The sequence below is a fragment of the Panthera onca genome, chromosome B4, assembly GCF_046562875.1.
Source record: "Panthera onca isolate mPanOnc1 chromosome B4, mPanOnc1 haplotype 2, whole genome shotgun sequence".
Taxonomy (NCBI): domain Eukaryota; kingdom Metazoa; phylum Chordata; class Mammalia; order Carnivora; family Felidae; genus Panthera; species Panthera onca.
The window spans coordinates 43786400-43795622 of NC_138345.1; the positions used below are offsets into that span (position 1 = coordinate 43786400).

Consider the following 9223-nt stretch of genomic DNA (forward strand, 5'->3'; position numbering starts at 1 on the left):
CTCTCCTTCCTCTGCCACCCTTTCTCCCAGCTTTATTCCTGTCCTGAGCACTGTCACTACTTTACATCACACTACTCATCCATGAATAAATATGTAAAAACATCAACATAAAAGCATATTACAAAAAGTGAGTTGTAGAATGTAAGCCACATTAAGGACGAAAACGTGTCCATCATTCGCTCTGCAATAATGCATAGCACACAGTAAATACTCAATTAATTAGCTGAATAAAGAAGCGAATACATAAGTAAGTTAACATTTCTGAACTCCCAGGTAAAAATACTTATTTTATTTTTCAGAGTGAAAGAGGCAGAACCTACCTATGAAATCAACTGCATTGCATTTCTATTTCTGGAGACCAAGTACAATGAGACCAGGTTGGGGCCGGGATGAGAGTCTGTACCTGTGAGAAGAGATCTGAGCCTCGAAGATGCAGGGGATATATTACCACTTAAGGTTTCAGCAAGACGATTGGAAAAGTGGATGATTTTTTTCCTCAGGTAATTCCTTACGAATACAAGCACATTTGTGAGGATGGGAGAAACATCTGTTTGCTCCAGAGCAAATTAAAGCCGTTGAGAATTCTGAGCATCTCGGCGGGAGTCTTGGAGCTTTCTAACGTTATCAAAGTTTACACATTGGAATGTGGTTTTCCTCCAAAAAAAAAAAAAATACCTTCTCCTTCTCAACACCGTGTGAAAATAGTCCTTAATTTCTACCTTTGTAGTATTTTTATTTTATCCCATTTTTATCCAGACACTGTGCAATGTCTTCTGTTGAGAGGCACAAAACATCCACTGGGCGTCTGATTTCATTACCTGAATAATCAAGAATTTCAATTTTTCCCTTGGCTTAGTATTTAACTCTTTTATCATTTCTCACGCACAAATAACAGTGTGATCAACGTGCCAAGTGCATAGATCTTTGTTTATCTCTGTGTCGGGGTCCAGACAGTGAGATCACTGGTTCCAAGTGAATGTACGTATGTTTTAAGACTTCAGAAGGAGGATCAAATACATTCGTTCTTGGAAAGAGAATCGTCAAAGTTTGGACAAATTGGTCAAAAGCTTTAGGTCGATGTGTTTAGTCTTGGATAAGTAAGGCCTGGAGACTCCCCTGATTTGCTTCATCTTAGAGAAAGCACTAAAGCTCGTGTTACCCACAGATTTCCTGCCCCATCCCCGCCCCCACCCTCAACCTCCAGTCGGGATTCCAAGCCTCTGACTCTTGATCCTAGCTCAGGCCATGACCTCATGGTTTCGTGATTTCAAGCCCCACAACGGGCTCTGTGCTGGCAGCTCAGAGCCTGCTTGAGATTCGCTCTCTCTCTCTCTTTCTCTCTCTCTCTGCCCCTTCCCCACCCCCCATCTCTCAATAAATAAATAAACATTAAAAAATATGTTCCAAACTCTGTGGTATAAGGCAGTGTCTTTTTCCTAGTACCAATTTGCCCAACACTCTCTTTCCTAAATGTACTTCTTACATAGTTAAAAAACAACAAACAAACAAACAAACAGAAACTCTGTGGGAGGTGGTTATGTCAGCCTACTGCACAATATCCCGATCTTTCTTACAACTCAGTGAAGGTGTTCTTATTAATGCCGGTATGTAACTGCTGCCCTTTACTGAGCAATGCTGTGATTATTTCTGAATGAGTTAATAACTTATCCACTAAAGGCACTGACAACATCTGTTATGGTTTGTTGCTACGCTAGATATTCAGGATACCGAGTATGCTCGCCACTGACTAATCTCTGCTGGACTGTGACCAAGGCATGACTCCCCAATCTATAAACTAGATTAATATACCTATATACCCCACCTTCCTCCCCAAACTCAAGTTATTAGAATTCAGGTCCTAACCCGATGGGTACAGTCTGAAGAAAGAACTGTGGCTTCTAAAATATACCTCCCTTCTTTTCAACGGCTGTTCTGTGTGCAGGGCGGGGGCGTGGGGGACAATATTAGCATAGCTCAAATGTAGCTTTTTCTGCTCTTAGTACCACTTTTTTGATTTTGTGTTACTCCGTCACTGTTCTGCTCTTAACTTCCAAGAGCCCTTTCCAATCCACAAAAATAGGAAGGAAAAAGGCAGGAGACAAAGTTTTGGTGAGAAAAAGAGGGGCTCCTGGGTGGCCCAGTCGGTTGAGCGTCTGACTTCGGCTCAGGTCAGGATCTCTCAGTCTGTGAGTTCGAGCCCCAGGTCGGGCTCTGTGCTGACAGCTCAGAGCCTGGACCCTGCTTCGGATTCTGTGTCTCCTTCTTGCTCTCTGCCCCTCCCCCGCTCATGCTCTCTCTCTCTCTCTCTCTCTGTGTCAAAAATGAAAATAAACATTAAAAAAAAATTTAAAAAAAAGAATGTTTATATTTAAAACCCACATTTTTCTCTCCGGACCATTGCTTCAACTTGGTGTTTTACTAGAGGAAGTGAAGAAAAGAAAGAGATGTGCGTGCAGGTGAGAACAAAGCAATTCTGAAATTCTCAGTGACACAGTCTGTTTTCTGACACTGTATTTTTGCTTGGTGTTTATTACGAAGGTAGATCGCTGAACTTGGCCTCTGCATGCGTAGATCACGCCGTAAGAGTCGCTTCTGTGAAGTTCAGTGTGAGATGCACCGCACACGGTGATTGTGCTTTATTTGTTCAGTAGTGCCTGAAGAAGTGACTAATGCTAGTCTCCACTTTCCAGATCCTTCCAAGAAGAAGAAATTCCAAGAGAGCTACAGTCTCAAGAGAACCGGTAAGAGCCTCTATGCAGGATCAGACACACTGGAGAGCTATTTACCTACACTGGTGAGTTCTTGCCTTCAACTCAAGGCCGCCAGACTCCAGGGATTCCTGTTACGGAGTGCCAGTCCACGGTGAAGTTACGATGTCAGAGCTTAGTTTTGTACACAGTGTGTGGGAAAAAAAAAAAAAAAAGGATGGTGGTCTAGGCCTCTGGAAATCCAGGTCTCTGCTGTCACCAAAAGAGCATTTCTTGTTTTTTAGGCATTTTAGGATGATCTCACATGCAGACTCTTATGGGAAGGAAAATCACTATTAGCATGAACGTAACTATCCAGGATTTTTATTTAACTGCTAGAAGACATAAAATAGACACATGCTATGAGATTTATAGGACCCAGGGATCCTAGTCAGTGATGATGTGATAAACATTTGCTTCTTGCGGAGAAAGAACAAGGCTGAAGATTCCTCATCTCTACATGGTATCATCCCAGGCTGCTTAATTCCAGTCTGTTTCCTCCAGCAACTCAATTCCTAGAAAGTTAGGTGACAATGGAACAGTAGAAAGATCGTTTGATCATATGTACTGAAATTTTTTTATTGCTATAGGATACGTGGTTTCTTATGCTTTCCCTGGGGTTGCTTTTTGTTATTAATAATTTGTTATTTACATTATTTTTATTCTTTGTATTTGTTTTTAAGACTTTTTGATCTTAATATAAAATGATACTTTCTATGTGTGTGTGGAAGTTTTAATTTTTGAATTTACCCCGAAGTATGTTATATTCAAATGAGGAAGAAAAAATCATATCTGTGAACAAACCTCTGGTTATATAATTTGAGGCATCAGGTTTGTGGATAATGTTTTAAGGACCAGGTGCCCCAAATACAGTCCTCTTCTCTGTGTCTATGATGTTGACAAACCCACTATAAGTACTGAGGAGAAGTGTAACATCCTTGCCATCCAATAAATATAATAGGCAACTGGCTTGAGCTGCTTATAAAGCTGGAGATGTAATTTATGTTCTGTCGTATATTCTCTAATGCAGTTTGTTATAAAATAATTTTTTCCCCTTGTATGCAGCTGTGTATGTTACTTTAATTTTATTTTTATAAAAGATATTTGTATAAAATATCTATTATCTGATTGATTTCTTTCACTTAGCATAACACACTCTAGCTCCATCCACATCATTGCAAATGGCAAGGTTTCATTTTTGATGGCTGAGTTATATTCCATTGTGTACATATACCACATCTGCTTCATCCATATGATTTCACTCGTATGTGGAATTTAAGAAACAAAACAGAATAACAGAAGTGGGGGAGAAGGATAGAGGGAAACAAACCTCAAGAGATTCTTGATGATAGAGAACAAACTGAGGGTTAATGGAGGGGAGCAGGTGGGGAGATGGGGGAGATGGGTGATGGGCATTAAGGAGGGCACTTGCTGGGATGAGCACTGGGTGTTGTATGTAAGTGATGAAATCACTGAATTCTACTCCTGAAACCAATATAGCCCTTTTAAAATTATTTTTAATTAATTAATTAATTAATTTCACTGATTATTTTCTTTAATTTAATTTAAAAATATTTTAATGTTTAAATTAAAAATATATATATCTGTCATCAGAATCAGAATCAGACCAAGGACCCTGGGAATGTCTGGAGAGTTAGAGAGTAAAAAAAGAAGACTAGAGAATTGACCTCCCTTCCCCCCCTCCTTTTTTTTTTCCTGAAAAGATAACCATGAATTGCCAGCAATGGCGATAGATGGTGAAACTGAAAATAAAGCAGAGGGAGTTGAGAGCAGAGCTGGGCTGGCAGAGAGCAGAGCTGAGGCAGGTAAGCCCTCAGGGAATAAAGGCAGCCACTGTGTCAAGGAGAAAGTTAATTTGGGCATTGTTGTGGGAGACAGTAGGGCATAAAAATTCAAGATTATTTTTAAAGATACAAGATGGGAAGCATCTGAGAAAGGAACTAAGGAGGATAAGCAAGAGGTGATAAAACTCATATCCCTTATTTACGGGAAATCATCTCTTTTTTATTATTTTCTCCATCCACCCCCAGCATTTTCATCTGTTTCCGGATTTCTCCTATTTTATAATATTATTTCCTCCCGTTTTGCCTCATTTTATCCTTCTGTCCTGTTTCATGGATGATTTTTAAAATTATCTTTTAATTTTCCTATTCAAAAATGCGTTCCTGGCATCATTCATTTTCAATAAACGTTTGTTGTTTTCTAAAGTCTTCTTGTATCACATCCTATTCTTGGGCGTAGGTACAAAATCATATCTTACTTCTCTGAGGTTTTAAAAATTGTCTTTTCAATTCAACATTATTGAAGTATAATTAAAATACAAAATAATACACCCACCCACTTTGAGTGTATAGTTCATTGTATTTAACAAACATAAACCTGTGTAACCATCAAAATCAAGATATACAATATTTTTGCCAATTCAAAAAGATACCTGGTGTGCTTTTTTTTAAAGTTATTTATTTTGAGAGAGTGTGTGTGTGAGTGGGGGAGGGGCACACACAGAGAGAGAGAGAGAGAGAGAGAGAGAGAGAGAGAATCCCAAGCAGGATTTGCACTGTCAGCGCAGTGCCTGATGTGGGGCTTGAACTCATGAGCCATGAGATTGCGACCTGAGCCGTGATCAAGAGTCAGATGCTTAACCAGCTGAGCCACAGAGGCTCCCCACTTTGTGTGACTTTTAATCAAAAGGCTGCGGGGCGCCTGGGTGGCTCAGTCGGTTAAGCAGACGACTTCGGCTCAGGTCATGATCTCATGGTCCGTGAGTTCGAGCCCCGCGTCGGGCTCTGTGCTGACAGCTCAGAGCCTGGAGCCTGTTTCAGATTCTGTGTCTCCCTCTCTCTGACCCTCCCCCGTTCATGCTCTGTCTCTCTCTGTCTCAAAAATAAGTAAACGTTAAAAAAAAAAATTAAAAAAAAAAAAAGGCTGGTACCTACTTCTTCTAACCACCTCTCTCCCTTTCAGCCCCCTCGCCCCATTTTTGAGTGACGTTTTATCCTTTGGAAGGAACAAGGCTATGATATAGCAACTACTGTCTGTGTCTCCTGTGTGTCTATTGTTACAAATTTATTTGGAGACATCAGATGCATTGATTTTCTATAATAAAATTTCTTTTTTTTTTTTTTTTTTTTTTTTTTTAAATTTTTTTTTAATGTTTATTTTTGAGACAGAGAGAGACAGAACATGAATGGGAGAGGGGCAGAGAGAGAGGGAGACACAGAATCAGAAGCAGGCTCCAGGCTCTGAGCCATCAGCCCAGAGCCTGATGCGGGGCTCGAACTCACAAACCGTGAGATTGTGACCTGAGCTGAAGTCGGATGCTCAACCGACTGAGCCACCCAGGCGCCCCTATAATAAAATTTCTTAATCAGGGTTCCCCAAAAGTAAACAAAAGATGAAACACACACACACACAAAACCTTCCCTTTCAAAGTTACCCCCACCGCCATCACCACCAACTTTAGCCCCTGGTAATCACTAATCTACTTTCTGTCGTCCTGCACTATTCTGCCTGCTCTTGAACCTTATATAAATGGGTTTTTATGACTGGTTCCTTTCATTAAGCATGTGTTTGAGATTGACTCACATTATGTGTTATTAGTAGCTAATTCCTTTTCGTTGCTGAGTAGTATTCCATAGTATGAATACACAAAATGTTTATCCATTCACCTGTAGGTGGACATTTCGGTGGCTTCCAGATTGGGGCTAATATAAATAAAGCTACTATGATGTTCAAGTCTTTATGTAGACATATTTTTTTAAAAATCTTATCAGGGGACACCTGGATGGCTCAGTTGGTTAAGCATCTGACTTTGGCTCAGGTCCTGATCTCAGAGTTCGTGGGTTTGAGCCCTGCATCAGGTTCTGTGCTGAAAATTCAGAGCCTAGAGCCTCCTTCAGATTCTGTGTCTCCCTCGCCTTCCTCTTTCTTTCTCTCTCTCTGCCCCTCCCTTGCTCTCGCTCTCTCAAAAATAAATAAACATTTAAAAAAATGTTATCAAGTAGGGGCACCTGGGTGGCTCAGTTGGCTAAGTTTCTGACTCTTGGTTTCTGCTCAGTCATGATCTCTTGGTTTGTGACTTCGAGCCCCGCCTGAGGTTCTGTGCTGACAGCATGGAGCCTGCTTGGGATTCTCTCTCTCCCTCTCTCTCTGCTCCTCCCCTGCTTGTGTTCTCTCTCTAAAAATAAATAAACATTTTAAAAAAGTAAAAAAAGTAAAAATCTTATCAGATAAATACATAAGAGTACAATTCTGGGTTGGATAGGGTACGTTTAACTATAAGAAACTTTCAACTTTGTTTTTTATTTTTATACTTCCATCAGAAATCTAAGAGCTTAAAATTAAAAAAAAATTAATGTTTATTATTTATTTTTGAGAGAGAGAGAGTGCAAACAGGGGAGGGGCAGACAGAGAGGGAGATAGAATTAGAAGCAGGCTCCAGGCTCTGAGCTGTCAGCACAGGGTCTGACATGGGGTTAGAGCCCACACACTGAGAGACCATGACCTGAGCCAAAGTCAGGAGCTCAACCAACCAAGCCACCCTGGTGCACCCAGAAATCTAAGAGAGTTTTAGTTTATTTACAGAACTTGTTGAGTATTCTCATTGCGTTCTCTCTGCTTCTTCTTCATCCATTTTATGTGTGTTATATTTTTTTCTCAGTCTTTCACGGTAGCAGCTTTTTTTCAAATATCTGGTGATCTTTGGTTGCCCATACTCATTTAAGAGTGTGATACCCGATCAACTGAGTGGGACGTCGGTGCATACGTAGAGTTTGTGGACTTGGGCATTTCACTGAGGAACCCAATTGTCAATATCTGCATTGGTTTGTTTGTTTTCATTTCCCCTCTTGGGCCAGTTAGTTCCTTGGAAGAGGAATCCTTCAATACTCTTCCCCAGACAGTTTTTCATTAATATGGGTAAGAGAGGGTATTGAGAGAAAACTCCATTTCCACCTGTTGTAGGAAAAAAACAAACCGTTCTTCTTTACCATGAGTTTCTTTCCCTGTGAGTCTCCTTTACACTCACAAAGAACACTTCACTTCTGACCCTTCTGGCATCAAAGTGTTGTAGGTTATTCCCTCATCAAGCAATTCTCTGTGACGTCACCTACATGCCCTATAATTCAACTTCATTCCAATACTGTCTCCCTGGAGACAGTGGTCCAGTTCCACAGTGTAAGGGCTCAGTCTCACAAGACTGCTTCCACCCTACGTCAGATGCCAATGGCAAGTATTGGTGGCCAGATTACTCACAACTTCTGTCAGATTTGGCGACAAAACAGAGTTTCTCATAACTACCCCTTCAGGGGCAATTGATTTGCTAGAGTAGGTCATAGAACTCCAAGAAACACTTAGGTTTACCATTTTATCAGAGGATATTATAAAGGATACAGAGGCAACAGCCAGATAAAGAGATAATAAGGTGAGGCGTGTGAGGGTCCTGAGCCCAGAAGCTTCTATTCCCACGGAGCCGGGGTTATGTCACCTTATGGATGTTATGTTCACCAGTGTGGAAGCTCTCTGAACCCCATACTTCTGGGATTTTTATGGAGGTTTCATCCCATGGGCATGATGGATGGAGTTAATGACTCCCTTTTCAGCCTGTCTCCCTTCTCAAGAGGGTGGGAGGGTGCCGAAACTTCCAAGCTTCTTATCATGGCTTGCTCTTTCCAGTGACCAGCTCCCATGAGCCTGCTCAGAGTCACTTCATTAGAACAAAAGATGTTCCTAGGGCTTTTATCACTTGGGAATTTATAAGGACTTAAGATCCTTATGTCAGAGGCAGGGTCAAAGATCAAATGTCAGAATAAGAGATGTTCCTAATATTCTTATTACTTCGGAAAATATCAGGGCTTTAGAAGCTCTGTGACAGAAAATAGGGCAGATAGAGGGATACAGGTATAGATACAGATACAGACTTAGATATATATCCTATTATCTCACAGAGGGTAACTCGGTTGTATGAAATAGGGGAGAAAATATGGGGCAAAAGGAGTATCTGAATCATCTATAGACACTCAGGTACTTTTCCAGTTTTCAGGCTTCCCCACACCTCCACTTGGAATAATAAAGTATGACTTTGTCACCAATTCATAGAGCTTTTGGGATTTTTAAATGAGGGTCAGCATTTTTTTTTTTTTTCTGTTTTCTCACTGCTGACTTTGGTTCACTTTCCCAAAGCCCATGAAGTTACCAGTAGCTTTTGCTATCCACCTTCCAAAACGCCATTTCTATGGTTTCCTTTCTCCTCATTATTGTGAATCTATGCCTTCTTTATCCTCCTTTTATTTTATTAGAATTTTTAGAACAACAACAACAACAACAAAAACAAACAAGGTAAAAGAATGAGATCTATCTGTAATGATCAATTTCAGTGATTTTTCATTAACATCTCAGATAGTCCAAATTCACTTTTATTCTGCCCTTCCTTCCCATTTCTTAGTATCAAGTCCCTC

At 40.5% G+C, this 9223-nt stretch overlaps 1 long non-coding RNA gene across 1 annotated transcript; it reads right to left on the reverse strand.

The window, feature by feature from the left end:
* Positions 1 to 3055: 3055 nt before the first annotated feature.
* Positions 3056 to 7807, reverse strand: LOC132694737 (uncharacterized). The gene is made up of 2 exons (XR_009617458.3): positions 7351 to 7807; positions 3056 to 3262 (listed from the first exon to the last, which is right to left on the reverse strand). It is a non-coding gene; the product is annotated as an uncharacterized LOC132694737 (long non-coding RNA).
* Between the last annotated feature and the right edge of the window lie 1416 nt (positions 7808 to 9223).